Source organism: Theropithecus gelada, chromosome 14, assembly GCF_003255815.1.
Source record: "Theropithecus gelada isolate Dixy chromosome 14, Tgel_1.0, whole genome shotgun sequence".
NCBI lineage: Eukaryota > Metazoa > Chordata > Mammalia > Primates > Cercopithecidae > Theropithecus > Theropithecus gelada.
Window position 1 is genome coordinate 63,904,790 of NC_037682.1, and position 17,222 is coordinate 63,922,011.

The window sequence follows — 17,222 nt, forward strand, 5'->3', positions numbered from 1 at the left end:
TACCCAGCTAATTTTTTTGTAGAGATGGGGTTTCACCATGTTGCCCAAACTGCTCTCAAACTCCTAGGCTCAAACAATCCACCCACCTTGCCCTCCCAAAGTGCTGGGATTACAGGTGTGAGCCATCGTGGCTGGCAATTCCTTACACTTTTAAAAGCTTAAAAAAATCCTCTGGTAAGAATGTGCCACAACTTTTTTTTCCCATTTTGCTACATCTGGACATTTAAGTTGTTCACAGTGTTTTGCCATGTCAAAGAATGCTGCATTGATAACACTGGCAGCACATCTCTAATTTTACATACAAGCTAATATTTCTCTAGAATATATACCAATAATTAGAACTGATGGGTTGAAAAGCTTGTGTATTTTAAATGTTAACAGACATTCCCAAATTACCATCTAAAACTGTGTACTAGTTTATAGTATCACCAACAGAGGATAAAAATTCCCATCTACACCCTTCTACCAACATATTTTATCAATATATAAGATAGAACATATTACTGTTTTAATTTATATCTTATTTCCAGAAAAGTTAAACATCTCCTCACATGTGCAACTGTTCATTCTTATTTCTTATGAAAGGTATTACCATTTTGATTTTAAACATGAGGGTTCAGAGATGCTAGAGTGACACAACCAGTAAGTAGCAGACATCAAAGCTTTTTTTTTTTTTTTAACAATTTCCCATCAAAACTAGGCCTCTTTTTGTCAAGTGTACTTCCCCCTACCAGCAGCCAGCAAACTATAGCCTGTAAGTTAGTAGCCCATATTTTGTAAATCAGGTTTTACTAAAACATAGCCACGCCCATTCATTTAAGTATTATCTACGGCTGCTTTTGTTCTCCAATGGCAGAGGTGAGTAGTTACAACCATATGGTCTGCAAAGCCTAAAATATTTACTACTGGGGTCTAAACAGAAACAATAACTTGGCCGGGCACAGCGACTCACACCTGTAATCCCAGTACCTTGGGAGGCTGAAGTGGGTGGACTGCTTGAGCCAAGGAGTTCGAGACCAGCCTGGGCAACATGGCAAGATTCCATCTCTACAAAAATTACAAAAACAGCCAGCTGGGGTGGCACACACCTATAGTCCCAGATACTCGGGAGGCTGAGGTGGGAGGACTGCTTGAGCCTGGGAGGCCAAGGCTGTGGTGAACCGTCATTGCACCACCACATTCCAGCCTGGGAGACAGAGTGAGACTTCATGTCAAAAAAACAAAACACACACACACAAAAAACAAGAAAACTAAAGAAAAGTTCAAGTCTGGGCACAGTGGCGAAGGCCTGCAATCCCAGTACTTTGGGAGGCCGAGCAAGTCCCCATCTCTACAAAAAATAAAAAAAATTAGGCCAGGCACGGTAGCCCACACCTGTAATCCCAGCATTTTGGGAGGCCGAGGTGGGCGGATCACAAGGTTAGGAGAATCGAGACCATCCTGGCCAACATGGTGAAACCCCATCTCTACTAAAATTACAAAAATTAGCTGGCTGTGGTGGCATGTACCTGTAAACCCAGCTACTCAGGAGGCTGAGGCAGGAGAATCACTGGAACCAGGGAGTTGGAGGCTGCAGTGAGCCGAGATCGTGCCACTGCACTCCAGCCTGGCAACACTGCAAGACTCTGTCTAAAAAAATTTTTAAATTAAAAATTAGCCAGGCACAGGGGTGTGTGCCTGTAGTTCCAGCTACTTGGGAGGCTGAGGCAGGAGAACCAAGCAGTTCCAGGTTGCAGTGAGCTATGATTGCACCACTGCACTCCAGAATCTGGGTGAGAGAGCAAGACCCTGTCCCAAAACAAAAAAAGAAAAGCTTCTCAGTGGGGATTAGTGATGGTCTAATTGGCCACAGCCAGAGCATGGCTATGTTACAGTGTGTGGTTCATTTTCTAATAAATTTATATGCAGTATAGGTCTGGTATATAATCCCAAAGGAAAGAGCCCAAAACACTCAAATGAAGTCAAAAGACTTATCTTTACTTCGGGGTTGCAACACCAAAAGATTTCCTATGCACTACTCTTCATCTTCCTTGTTTCTTTTTTTTTTTTTTTTTTTTTTGGAGACAGAGCCTCATTCTGTTGCCCACGCTGGAGTGCAGTGGTACAATCACAGCTTATCACAGCCTCAACCTCCCAGGCTCAAGCAATCCTCCTTCCTCAGACTCCTGAGTAGCCGGGACCACAGGTGGGAGCCACCACACCTGGCAAATTTTTGTATTTTTTGTAGAGATAGGGCCTTGCCATGTTGCCTAGGCTCATCTCGAACTCCTGGGCTCAAGCAATCCTTCTGCCTCTGCCTCCCAAAGTGCTGGGATTATAGGCATGAGCCACCATGCCTGGCCCCTTATTTAATTTTGTCTAATTGGAAACAAACAAATCTGGTTCCTACTGTCCTTCAGTGATTTTGACAATGTAGTTCCTACCCACACACCACAATAATACAAAACCAAAGCAAGCTCCACTATGTCTACTGCTAAACACCCCCAACAAACACACATACACACCACACCACCCCACACCCCACCGCCACCCCACACCACACCACACAACCCAACACAGGTGTCTCCTTCCCTTTTGCTAGCAGATTCGCTAGGAAGCAGCTGAACATTTCCAGCATGTCAAGGGCCCCTGACCATTGTGGGAAAGGAAGGCCAATTCTCCCCTCTAGATTGTACCCTTCTGAAGATCCTGGCCATGAAAGAAGTCATTTCTACAGAGAATTTAAAGCCATTCAATTCCTGTACGGCAGGCAGGGAAGGTGTCATCCTCCCCATTTCATCAGTGGAGGAACTCAGTGTAACTTGTTTCATTTCCTCTTACTTCAAAAGGTCACTTTAAGTAATAGGGTCATTTAGGTAATATCAGTGATCTTTTCAATTTCTCCTCGCATTCTCTCCCAAATTTTGGTTTTACAAAATAATGGTTAAAAAAAAAAAAAAAGCTATCATACTCTCCAGGAAATTTAACTTAATATAGAATTTTGAATGAGAAATTAATAATCAAAGAACAGTGCATTTTAGGTGGGGTGCGGTGGCTCATGCCTGTAATCCTAGCACTTTGGAAGGCCAAGGCGGGTGGATCACCTGAGGTCAGGAGTTCGAGACCAGCCTGGCCAACATGGGGAAACCCTGTCTCTACTTAAAATACAGAAAATTAGCTGGGTGTGGTGGTACGCACCTGTAATCCCAGCTACTTGGGAGGCTGAGGCAGGAGAATCGCTTGACCCGGGAGGCGGAGGTTGCAGTGAGCTGAGATCGCGCCATTGCACTCCAGACTGAGGGACAAGGGCGAGACTTCGTCTCAAAAAACAAACAAACAAAGAACAGTGCATTTTCTTACACAAATAAACAGGTATTAAGTGGTTCTCTGGATAGAAACTTGGCAATACATATCAACCTTAATGCCTGTAATCCTAGCACTTTGGGAGGCTGAGGCAGGTGGATCACCTGAGGTAAGGAGTTCGAGACCAGCCTGACCAACACGGAGAACACCATCTTAAAAAAATACAAAATTAGCCAGGCGTGGCAGCACATGCATGTAATTCCAACCACTCGGGAGGCTGAGGCAGGAGAACTGCTTGAACCTGGAAGGTGGAGGTTGCAGTGAGCTGAGATCGTGCCACTGCACTCCAGCCTGGGCAACAAGAGCGAAACTCCATCTCAAAAAAAAACAAAAAAACAAAAAACAAAACCTTGATATTTGGGCCAGGTGTGGTGGTGGCACATGCCCAAAATCCCAGCACTTTGGGAGACTGAGGTGGAAGGACTGCTTGAATCCAGGAGTTCAAGACCAGCCTAGGCAACATAGTGAGACCTCATCTCTACAAAAAAATAAAAAATTAGCCAGGTATGGTGGTGCACACCTGTGGTCCCAGTTACTCGGGAGGCTGATGTGAGAGGATCACTTGAACCCCAGAAGGTTGAGACTGCAGCGAGCTGTGATCACACCACTGCACTCCAGCCTGGGTGACAGAGTGAGACTCTGTCTCAAAACAAACAAAGAAACAAAGAAACAGAAATGTTCATATTTGGCGAGGTATGGTGGCTCACACCTGCACCAGGAGGATCTCTTGAGGCCAGGAGCTCGAGACCAGCAATCTTCTCGCCTCAGCCTCCCAAAGTTCTGGTGCTAGGATGACAGGCATGAGCCACTGCACCCAGCCTAAACTAGTAAATTTTGTTACGTACATTTTACCAAAACTAAAAAAAAAAAAAAAAAAAAAAAAAAGCTGGCTGGGTACAGTGGTTGAAGCCTATCACCCCAGCACTTTGGAAGGCCAAGTTAGGATTGCTTGAGCCCAGGAGTTCAAGACCAGCCTGGGCAACACAGTGAAACCATGTCTCTACAAAAAATTTAAAAATTAGTCAGGTGTGGTGCTGCACACCTGTAGTCCCAGCTACTCAGGAGGCTAAGGTGGGAGGATCACTTGAGTCTGAGCTTGGGAGGCTGATCATAAGCTGTGATCATACTACTGCACTCTAGCCTGGGTAATAGAGTGAGATCTTGTGGTAAAAAAAAAAAGAAGCTCATGTTCTTTCATCAAACAATTCCAATCACAGAAATAAAAGTTTAGGAAACAATCTGAAATACAAAGATATATGGACATTAACAGAATTATTTATCATTCTGAATAACTGAAGAAAAACTAAATATCTAACAATAACTTAAATTATGACATGAATATACATATGATGAAATTTTTTTTTTTTTTTTTGGAGACGGAGTCTCGCTCTGTCGCCCAGGCTGGAGTGCAGTGGCCGGATCTCAGCTCACTGCAAGCTCCGCCTCCCAGGTTCACGCCATTCTCCTGCCTCAGCCTCCTGAGTAGCTGGGACTACAGGCACCCGCCACCTCGCCCAGCTAGTTTTTTTGTATTTTTTAGTAGAGACGGGGTTTCACTGTGTTAGCCAGGATGGTCTCGATCTCCTGACCTCGTGATCCGCCCGTCTCGGCCTCCCAAAGTGCTGGGATTACAGGCTTGAGCCACCGCGCCCGGCCTATATGATGAAATCTTAAGCAGTCACTTAAAATGTTTTAAATAAGTTTGGCTGGGTACAGTGGCTCACGCCTATAATCCCAGCACTTTGGAAGGCTGAGGTGGGAGGATTGCTTAAGCCCAGGAGTTCAAGACCAGTCTGGGCAACATAGTGGACTCCACTTCTACAAAAAATAAAAACAAAAAAAATTAGCTGGGCATGATGGCATGCGCCTGTAATCCCAGCTACTTGGGAAGCTAAAGCAGGAAGATCACTTGAGCCCAGGAGCTCAAGGCTACAGTGAGCTAGGACTGCAACGGTACCACTGCACTCCAGCCTGAGTGACAAAGCAAGGCCCCATCTCTGGAAAAAAAAAAAAAAAAGTTTTAAATAATTTTAATGACATAGGGAAATACTCAAGAAATGTTGAATTTTAAAAGCAGGATATAGGCTGGGTGCAGTGGCACATGCCTGTAATCCCAGCCCTTTGGGAGGCCAAGGCAGGTGAATTGCTTGGGCTCAGGAGTTCAAGACCAGCCTGGGGAACATGGTGAAACCCTATCTCTACAAAAAACACAAAAATTAGCCGGGCACAGTGGCATGCACCTGTAGTCCCAGCTATTTGGGAGGCTGAGGTAGGAGGATCACTTGAGCCCAGGAGGTTGAGGCTGCAGCGAGCTGTGATCGTACCACTGCACTCAAGCCTGGGTGAGAGAGTGAGACCCTGTCTCAAAAAAAAAAAAAAAAAAAGAAGGCAAGATAAAACTATTATGGTATGGCCCCATTTTTAAAACTATATATACAAATATTTATAGACAGATAGATATATCATATACAGATCTATCCCTCTCCCCACATACTTGTGAGTTTGTATATGTGTATGTATACTTGTAAGGAAGTATACCAAATAGTGTTCATTTCTGAGTTGTAGAATTATGGGTGCCTTTTACTTTCTCCCTTAACACATTATTTTTCATGTTTTCTAAATAGCACCATCATATACAACTAGGAAAAAATTAGTTTCATATTGTTTAATCTAGTAATCTATTTGTAGATATGTATCATAAAAAAAAACCAAAACCATAGACAAAAACTTATGTATAATAATGTTCATGTAAAGATACACAAAAAACTATTAATATATAATGGTTACTTCTGCAGGGCAGAACTAGGGCAAAGACTTTTTGGGGACTTGTTATATCTATTACAAAAATGATTTGAAAAAAATTCCATTATTATTTTAAAAAACCTGAAAGCATATAAAAATCCTGTATGATAGACTATTATGCAGCCATTACAAATATTTATGAAGAGTATATATAAATTTATATAATGAAAAAATGGTAAATGGGGAAAAAAGCAGAATATAAAATTTTAGGTAATATACGATCTGGAAATTGCAAAACCAGAAATACGCAAGCACAAAATACTAAAAGAAAATATGCTAAAATAAGAACAGTAGTTTTCTCCAGATAGTGGGATTATGGGTGGTTTCAGTTTTCTTCCTTATACTTCTCTGTGTTTTTCACATGTCCTAGAATGAGTATATACTATTTTCCAATCAGGCTCAAAAAATGTTTTTGGTTTCTGCCCTATAATGAAAAGCCCGCTCCTTGTGAGAAATTTTATCCACAAAGAATTATCAGTAGTAAGCAATCCACTAGCAATAAGACTGTTCATAGGCCGGGCGCGGTGGCTCAAGCCTGTAATCCCAGCACTTTGGGAGGCCGAGACGGGCGGATCACGAGGTCAGGAGATCGAGACCATCCTGGTTAATATGGTGAAACCCCGTCTCTACTAAAAAGTACAAAAAAAAAACTAGCCGGGCGTGGTGACGGGCGCCTGTAGTCCCAGCTACTTGGGAGGCTGAGGCAGGAGAATGGCGTGAACCCGGGAGGCAGAGCTTGTAGTGAGCTGAGATCTGGCCACTGCACTTCAGCCTGGGCGATAGAGCGAAACTCCGTCTCAAAAAAAAAAAAAAAAAAAAGACTGTTCATAATGTATATGCCTAAGAAAATCATCTTTGGTGGGTAGTGAGCTCAGTTTAAAGGGACACAGCTCTGACCACTTCCTGCCTTCTTGCTTTTGGAGTTGTTTTAGTAAATATAACTGAGGAATCAAGATCCCAAACAGGAGATGCCTGACAAACTTTATACTGTATTATAAGAACCAGGACCACCACCTTCTCTCAACCTAACCTCTAAGACTTTACACTGAAGAACAGACAAGACTTAAATAACATAGATTGGGTCATGTTAGTCTGTAAATCAAAAACACTTAATAGCTAATTCCATGAAGAATAAAATCCAAATCTCTTAGCATGACACTTAAGGTTCTCTAAGATCCAACCCTCAAAATTTCCTCCCCAGCCTCATCTTCAGTTCATTCCCTAAAATATCCTCTATCTCAGGCACATTTTCCGCATATACGCCAGGCATTTTCCAAGCTCTGTGCCTTTGCCCATGGTGTGACCTCCATCAAATGCCCTGTCTCCTAAACCTACTGAACTCCTGCTATTCCTTTACAACCTAGCTAAAATGCCTTCTCCCTTCAGAAACTCTCCTTATCGCTCCCACAATCAGGAACAATTGTTCTTTCCTCTACATGCTCCCATATTGCTTGTTCCTCTAAAAACTTAATTACAATCCTCCCTGGGTGGATGCTAGCTGTAATACTTGTTTCATTTTACTAAACTCCTGGAGGGCAGAAACCATTTTAAAATCATTTCTAAGGCCGGGCGCGGTGGCTCCAGCCTGTAATCCCAGCACTTTGGGAGGCCGAGACGGGCGGATCACGAGGTCAGGAGATCGAGACCATCCTGGCTAACACGGTGAAACCCCGTCTCTACTAAAAAATACAAAAAAAGAAAAAAAACTAGCCGGGCGAGGTGGCGGGCACCTGTAGTCCCAGCTACTTGGGAGGCTGAGGCAGGAGAATGGCGTGAACCCGGGAGGCGGAGCTTGCAGTGAGCCGAGATCGCGCCACTGCACTCCAGCCTGGGCGACAGAGCGAGACTCTGTCTCAAAAAATAAATAAATAAATAAAATAAAATAAAATAAAATCATTTCTACTCCTGCACACTGCTTGCACACAGTAGGTACTAAATATGCTGCCTGAGTAAATGACAGCCAATTGACCCTAATCTGAATTCTTTCAGTGGTACAGCCATGGATGGCAAATTGTCAAAGAAGCTAGTCCCTCTAATTGCAAGTTATATATGTAGCATGAGTGACCAGCAGAAAATGTCAAGGGCTTGCCACTTTATGAGGACTGGCAAGATGACTACGTTTACACAATCCTAATTAAAACTAAAGGGCACTGAGGGAAAAGAAGAGAAATAGGAAGATTAAGAGGTTAAGAGGTGTGGATTCTACAGGTCACCTCCTCTCCTTAGTGAGCTTGCTAGGCACTAGGCTGGAAGATCTGGGCTACAAAGTAGCCTATTGTATCTTTGGGGTCACCTGTAGGATCTAAGTATTGAAAAGCAACTGATTAGGCCACTTTGTCCTCCAGCAATTGGCCCTGCTCTTGGGCATTAACTTCTAATTCTGGTACACAAGGCTCTTTCTCTAAATGAATCCCACTGTACCAATCATGAGGAGAATCCCTTTAAAGAAAGGCTTGAAATTAGTAACAGCAGGAAACAAAGTCTCACAATTGTCTGAATCACAATATTTACACTGTCCATTTTGATGAAATTCACCCCCACCTCCTTCAAACAATAAGTCCTACCAAGGAATGACTTCTCTCAGGACTAACATGTCCTGTGATTGTTTTTCAGGAGCAAGCTTCCAGTGCCTGCTTCTCGTTAAATAGCTACTTAATGTTTGATCATCCAGCTGTGACTCTAAGTAGAGAGTAAAGTAACTATAATTTAGGAAGTAAAAAGGAAATTCCACTCCTACCCCAAGTCCAGTAGTCAAACAGCTTAGAATAGACATTTCCCTACCTCAGACCTCCTTAGGCTTATCCAATTTTCAGATCTAGAACTTTTAGTATCTCTTAACTTTTCCAATATAAAAATGAGGAAAACAATGTTTAAAGAAAGAAAGAGAACTGCAAATGATTATACAGTAACTTAGTGACAGAATCTTTTGAACAGGCTGTCTAATACCTCATTTTACTGATCAGTTTTCAAGACCACCATTTCCAGGAACAGATTACAGGGCACTATAATATAATCAGCTTAATTTGCATATATTCAAGATAACAGCCCCTATGCTTGACCCCTTCACCATCTTCCTGCCTACCTTTTTTCAAACCCACAACGGCTAACAACAAAAAACAAATCAATGTAGTGATTTAATACATCATTTCTCCCTAAAACAGACTGGAGCTACCAAACCATCTGCTTCAGCCTCACCACCTGGGACTCATCTTGATTGATTTGGGTGTGCTGGTGGGCAGTGGCTGCCATAGCCTGAAGAACTCTTCCAACTCTTTCTGTGGGTCTTCTGGAGATGGGACTGCAACGGCTCCTCAGCCGCAGTTTCCTATAGAGCAACATGTTTCAACTCTTTTCAGCCCTCAACACACTTGTGATTTGGGAAAAGTACCAGGAGAAAGACCAGTTTTTCGCAGGGCGCGGTGGCTCACGCCTGTAATCCTAGCACTTTGGGAGGCCAAGGCGGGTGGATCACTTGAGGTCAGGACTTTAAGACCAGCCTGGCCAACATGGTGAAACCCTGTCTCTACTAAAAATACAAAAAATTAGCTGGGCATGGTGGCACATGCCTGTAATCACAGCTACTAGGGAGGCTGAGGCAGGAGAACCGCTTGAACCCGAGAGGTAGAGGTTGCAGTGAGCCGAGATCCCGCCATTGCACTCCAGCCTGGGTGACAGAGACCCTGTCTACAAAAAAAAAAAGAGAGGCCAGTTTTCTCCACTATCTAGTCACCCCAATGTATAAGCAAGCATAGGCACAGTCACTATAAAGGAAAGTGACTTGTTTTCCAGCAGACATTTCTAATCTTATTAAATCAAATGAAAACTGCAATCAAAATACTCTCCTTAGGAAGTTATTTACTTATTCTAACAAAACACTTCTTTGGGAGCTGCTTTTAAAGTCTACTCCATGTGAGACAAACAGAAAAATTCGGTGTTACTGTTTTATAGTCACACCTCATTCTTCACCAAAAAAGGTATGGCCTTGCATGATTTTTTGGCTCACGGCATCTTCTGGCTGTTTCTAAAAACTGAATCCACCAAGCTAACACTAAAGATTTGCTACCTCTGAGCATACTCAAAGATTGGCTCAGAGGTAATCTGAGGCAATGACACCATCACCAAAGGAAATCTAAAGGCTGAGAACACAATTACTTTGAAGGGGTCAAACTTATAAACATTGTAATTGCCCCATAATTACAATCAAGGGGGCAAGACATGTACAATATCTGTCACATTTGTTCAGTTATTACATTACTTTATAATTACACATTATATAATGATAAATTTTGGCCCTGGAAGAAATCTTCAAGATCATATAATCCAAACTGTCTCTTTATACATATGAGAAAAGTTCAGTCCATTGACGTTATGCAACTTGTCCCTGGTCACACATCTGGTTAGCAACAGTCAGGACGAGAAACCCAGACACTCGAACTCCCAGCATAATGCACCCACACATACTTATGCATACAGCTCCTCCTCCCCTGCTTCTCACTTCCTTCATTCCCCTGATCAAAAGGGACATAAATAACTTGGGACACTAAAGCACACCAAGAATGGTTCTGAAACCCAGTAGTGGAGAAATAATGGCTTAAAGAACAGGACTTCTCTGCAGTGGCCTCAATGGCCAATGTTTAGTGTCTGGCTCACAAGAGTTCTGGGCAATCTACCTCAGAGCAAGGTCCAAAGAAAACCTCTGGACACCACCCTACCACAGTTAGAAAAATATCTTTATTAAACCTCTCTGCTCTCCTCCTACAGTAACCTATTTGCTTCAAATAATTCAAAGACAGTCATTTTGAAGAACCTGAGTCAGGGAAAAAGTAAATAGTAGAGCTCCTGCTCAGGACAAATCTGACCTATGAAAAAGTAGAGGGCAGGAACCATTTTGACTTACCTCCTGGTGGAAGCCTCCACACACTAGAACAGGGTGATCCCCGGCAGTCTGGCTTTGTTTCCACCTAGGGAAGGGGCAAAGGGACAGGAATGATTATTCATTCCCCTAACCCACCTACTCTTGGTCAGCTCAGCCTCACGGTATCCTGGGCAACCCCAGTATTCTGTGGATCGGACAGCAAGCAGAAGGGAAGCCATGCAGGCCAGGTCAATGGGGTGAGTCAGTGGCAGAGCAGGAAGAGTCACTGGGGCAGAAATTCTGGCCTTCCGTGGCAAGACTGCCAAGCCACACCCACACTTGGTCAGCACTGTGAAGGCCCTGCCCTCTTAGGATTTCAGTCTCTAAGTCAGAAAGCTGCTTCCTCAGGAGGCCCCACACCACTCTCATTTTCAAGTGTCTCTCCTCCTGCTCAAAAATCTTCCACAGTTTTCTTCTCCCTAAAGCATCTTATCTAAATTCTTTGGCTTAACTTTCCAAATCCTCCATTATATGGCCTCAAGTCATTTATTCAACCTTATTTCCCACTATTCTACAGAATACACTCTGAATTGATCAAGCCAATCTTCCCACTTCTCTCTGCGTGAGCCAAGCCTTTTCTTATTTCCCTGCCTTCAATTATCCAGGAGTGGTAAATTCAAACGTCATCGGGGTCAGGCAACTAACAGAAACAAATGATCCAGGCAAGGTGCAGTGGCTGACAGCGGTAATCCCAGCACTTTGGGAGGCTAAGGCGGGCGGCTCACTTGAGCTCAGGAGTTCGGGACCAGCCTGGGCGACATAGAAAAACTCTGTCTCTACAAAAACACAAAAATTTAGCCGGGTGTGGTGGATTGTGCCTGGGTTCTACCTACTTGGGAGGTTGCAGTGAGCTGAGACTGCACCACTGGACTCCAGCCTGGGCAAAGGAGCGAAACCCTGTATCCAAACAAAACAAAACAAAACAAAACAAAACAAAATGATCCAGCGGGGCACACGGCAGATCTAGGAAACGTTGCACTCCCGTAAAGGCATTCAAATATTTTAATTCAAATATTTATGTGGTATCTCATTGTGAGCATCACAGTAACCTTTTTTTTGAGACAGTGTCTCGCTCTGTTGCCCAGGCTGCAGTGCAGTGGCCAGATCTCAGCTCACTGCAAGCTCCGCCTCCCAGGTTTACGCCATTCTCCGGCCTCAGCCTCCCGAGTATCTGGGACTACAGGCGCCCACCACCTCGCCCAGCTAGTTTTTTTGTATTTTTTAGTAGAGACGGGGTTTCACCGTGTTAGCCAGGATGGTCTCGATCTCCTGACCTCGTGATCCGCCCGTCTCAGCCTCCCAAAGTGCTGGGATTACAGGCTTGAGCCACCGCGCCTGGCCACAGTAACTTTTTAAATAGTTATTAATACTTTATCTTGCAAATGAGGAAACTTCTCCAAGGTTAGGTAACTGGCAAAATGCTGGGCACAGTCTCTAGACCTGTCTGATGCCAAAGCAAGAGCTCTATACTATTAGGCTTCTAGCAGTACAAACACCATGGAAGATACAGAATCCTCAAAGTCACTTTTCATGATACACAACCTTAATAGTAGGATGGAAAGCCCAAATCACAGCTTATCTAACCATATCCCAACTGCCTCCAATTCTGTCCATCCTCCAAACCCCATCTTTCTGCCAAAGTATTTCATTCCTAGTTATTCCAAGTCCTACTGAATTCCTTCTTCTGTAAATTCCTACAGGGTTTATAGATTAGATAGCACAAATAAGTGCTAAATTATATACTGTCTTACAAAATCAGATACTGCTTCTATGTATTTTAGTGTCAGCCTCATCAATCAAACTATTGTATTAAACTATATAGTTCTTCTACCAAAAACGCCTAACCTGAATCTAATCCAGAAGAAACAATCAGACAAATGCTATGAAAGATAAAAAGGCATTCAGATTAAAAAAGAACTATTCAAAGTTAAAGCAGACTAAAGACATGACAGTCATTACAACTAAGTGCATAAATACATGCGTGATCCTTCAGTGAATCCTGAATTTTAAAAAACTCAATAAAAAACATCATTGGGAAAATACAAGAAATCTGACCAAGTACTATATATTGGATGCACTGAATCAATGTTAAGTTTCCTGAGTGTTAACAGTACTGTAGTTATACAGGAAGATACCTTTTTCTTATGAAATACTTTTTTTTCTTATGAAATACTTTTTTTCTTATGAAATGTTGAAATAAGGATTAAATAATATGATATTTACATCTAACAGTCAAAAAGATTCAGAAAAGGATAAATAGAGAGCAAATTTGGCAAAATGTTAATAGGGAAGCTAAATGAAAAGTATATAAGTATTTGTTATATTATTTTGCAAAATATCTATAGGTTTGAAAATTTTCAAACTAAAAAAATTTAGTAAGGAGGAAAATCCTGTATTATATACTTTTTTATATACTCAGATCTGTGACAGATATAATAGGCACTCATTACATTAGGTATCTGCTCACTACCTAAGAAAACTGGGCATTTGGAGGTCAGCAATCAGACAGAGTCCACTTTGCTGCAGCTCATGAGGGGTATAGCAGGAAATTCTTAGGGAATAAGAGGTTTCTCCAAAACTCACATTGTCTCACCACAGGAAATCTAGAAAAGCAGGCAATTACCTCACTTCTCATTGAGGCCATCACAGAAGTACAAGCACTGAACAAATGCCCACTTACAGGGCTGAATGCAGTTGCTGCCCACACGTTGGTACCCAGTGGTAAGGTGGATACAATGTGACCTCAGAGGACCAAATGTTGAGGTCACATTGCATCCACCTTGCCACCGGGTACCAAAAATTTGACAACATGCAAAACAAGTGTCTCTGGCCAGTCACAGGAAGGCACTCAAGTATCAAATAAACATGCCTGAAATACATGCAGTCTTTCCTTCTCACCAGATAAACCAGTTCTCAGCTGCAATAAAGCAGAAGAAATCTGCAAGGCTGAATCACTGGCATTTCCTGTGCAGACTTCAAAGAAACTGGCCCTTCAATAGGACAGAAAGAGCAGGCGACACAGCTGCCAAAAGAGGCCTCAACCCAGGATCATGCTATGCAATAATGCCTTCTCTCCCTTCTACAGCCATCAGATACATCATTTTTACTTTTGCCAAATGGCCCCTTATTAGGGCAACTGATTATCTAATGGTCAACCCTTTACCTTGGTTCTCTCCTCCCCTCAATGAGACCCAAGATACTGGCCTTCCAGACAGCTTCTCCCCCAATTTTCCAGAGGAATAGTCAAAACCATTCCCCTAAAACCTCTGTTAACTGGAGTAAAATGTATAGTGCTGTGACATGGAATTTGCTTCTCAAACCCATCAGGTTTAGCCTTTTTACCAAAGACTTAGAATGAAAACCTAGAAGGCCTGCTTGTCAAGCTTTGGAATTAAACTGTGAATCATAGACAATACAATGTTTTTAGATTTAACCAGGCAAGAAGATCTCAACAGGTCTAATGTTACCAAAAAATAAGAAATAATGTAACAGAATTAAGTATAAAGTCCTGTATTTAGAATAAGAAAACCAAATCAACAATCATAGAATAGTAGAGACTGGTACAGAAGTTCAAACTGCTATAAAAAGGCTGCCTTTGGCCAGACGCAGTGGCTCACACCTGTAACCCCAGCACTTTGGGAGGCTGAGACGGGTGGATCACTTGAGGTCAGGAGTTCAAGACCAGACTGGCCAACATGGTGAAACCCTGTCTCTACTAAAAATACAAAAATTGGGCCAGACGCAGTGGCTCATGCCTGTAATCCCAGCACTTTGGGAGGCCAAGGCGGGTGGATCACCTGAGGTTGGGAGTTCGAGACCAGCCTGACCAACATGAAGAACCACCATCTCTACTAAAAATACAAAAAAAAAAAAAAATAGCTGGGCTTGGTGGCACATGCCTGTAATCACAGCTACTCAGGAGGATGAGGCAGAAGAATCACTTGAACCTGGGAGACAGAGGTTGCGGTGAGCCGAGATTGCGCCATTGCACTCCAGCCTGGGCACCAGGAGTGAAACTCCGTCTCAAAACACAAAAAAATCCCCAAAAATTAACCAGGCAGTAGTGGTGTGTGCCTGTAATCCCAGCTACTCAGGAGGCTGAGGCAGGAGAATCACTCGAACCTGGGAGGCAGAAGTTGCAGTGAGCAGAGATTGCACCACTGTACTCCAGTCTGGGCAACAGAGCGAGGGTCCATCTCAAAAAAAATAAAAAGAAGTAGTTTCTGTAAAGTACTTAGAATAGCGCCTAGTTCACAGCATATACTGGAAAAAAAAAAGTCACCTATTGCTATTACTAACTGTTGATAGAACAGATCAGGCTGGGTGTGGTGGTTCATGCTTGTAATCCCAGCACTTTGAGAGAATTGCTTGAGCTCAAGAGTTTGAGACCAGCCTGGGCAACATAGCGAGACCTCGTCTCTACTAAAAATAAAGATTGCCAGGCACAGTGGCGTGCACCTGTAGTTCCAGCTACTCAGGAGGCTGAGGTGGGAGGATAGCTTGAGTCCAGGAGATTGAGGCTGCAGTGAGCTATGATGATGCCACTGCACTCCAGCCAGTGACAGAGCAAGACCCTGTCTCAAAATAACAAGCAGGCTGGGTGCGGTGGCTCACGCCGGTAATCCCAGCACTTTGGGAGGCCGAGGTGGGTGGATCACCTGAGGTCAGGAGTTCAAGACCAGCGTGGGCAACATGGTCAAACCCTGTCTCAACTAAAAACACAAAAATTAGCCAGTTGTGGTGGCACGTGCCTTTAATCCCAGCTACTCGGGAGGCTGAGGCAGGAGAATCGCTTAAGCCCGGGAGGCAGAGGTTGTAATGAGCCAAGACTGTACCACTGCACTCCAGCCTGGGTGACAAGAGTGAGACTCCATCTCAAAATAAATAAACAAATAAATAAAATAAAAATAATAAACAATACAAAAAACAGACCAGATAACCTGAACACCCTCCTATTAAATATGCCTGGAAATGCTCAGAAAAATATAATAAACATCCTTTTAGACTGTGCCAGCTATTAAGGTGTTGTCTCTCAGCTCCAAATCTACCGTTATGCTCCGCTTTGTGATGCTGGGGCCTGGACTCCACTAAACCCCATTTCGCATTTGCCAGCGGGCTCCCTGTCAACAGGGAGTGATAAAGGGAAAACAGAAGACAAGAGAAGGCTACAAGAGACTTCCTCCTTCCTGTAGCCTGATGTTTCTTGACAACAGAAGTTGGTTCTTCCCAGTTGCTTTCTAACCTCTCAAAACCAGCCTCCTGCCCCTCAAAGGCAACAGCATCAGCTAAGTAAGGCTCAACAGAAGCCAGCTCCTCCAGGTTCCTCCTATGAGGGCCTGAGAAACCAGCAGCACCAGGCAACACCCTCTCTCCAGAGAATCTGGGTGCAGCTCCTCCAGATCCCTCTAGACTTCTAGGTTCTGGTAACCCCAGCCTTCCTCCCTGTTTTTCAGTCCTGGATGAGAAAACTTTATGCAGTTATTATATCGAAGTTACTTTAATATTCCCTTTTTGCTTTTTCAGCCCTCCACCAAGGCTTTAAACCAATCTCCTTTATGGATTTCACTCTATTGTGTGGTTTCTGTTTTGCTGATTGGATCTGAACTGACATATAGATAAACTGAGCTCTCAAGAAAGTAAGAAAAATCCCCAGGAACCGGCCGGGCGCGGTGGCTCAAGCCTGTAATCCCAGCACTTTGGGAGGCCGAGACGGGCGGATCACCAGGTCAGGAGATCGAGACCATCCTGGCTGACACGGTGAAACCCCGTCTCTACTAAAAAATACAAAAAACTAGCCGGGCGAGGTGGCGGGTGCCTGTAGTCCCAGCTACTCGGGAGGCTGAGGCAGGAGAATGGCATGAACCCGGGAGGCGGAGCTTGCAGTGAGCTGAGATCCGGCCACTGTACTCCAGCTTGGGCGGCAGAGCGAGACTCCGTCTCAAAAAAAAAAAAAAAAAAAAAAAAGAAAAATCCCCAGGAACCAAAAACAAAGAATTAGTGAGGAGGATTGAGTGAGCTGATGACATAGCTGTCCTAGCAGTGTATGGAATTTATAACACCCTCATAGGTTCAGAAGACAGATCTTGAGTCCACAAAAGGCACTGAGATCCCTGTGCAGAGGCAAGACTCTTAAATTTATACTAAGATAATAAACTAGGAAAAA

The 17,222-nt window shown here is 43.4% G+C and overlaps 1 protein-coding gene across 3 annotated transcripts in view; it reads right to left on the minus strand.

Annotated features, from left to right (window-relative positions):
• Positions 1–17,222, minus strand: part of NUMA1 (nuclear mitotic apparatus protein 1) — an 81,191-nt gene that overhangs the window by 58,551 nt on the left and 5,418 nt on the right. The window contains exons 2-3 of one of the 3 annotated variants that reach the window (XM_025356903.1): positions 11,042–11,105; positions 3,178–3,274 (exon numbers count right to left, since the gene is read on the minus strand). The gene's annotated coding sequence lies outside the window, so the exon portion shown is untranslated. Of the gene's footprint in view, positions 1–3,177; positions 3,275–11,041; positions 11,282–17,222 lie in introns of those variants that run through there. The other 2 variants (XM_025356902.1, XM_025356900.1) reach the window with 2 other exon arrangements.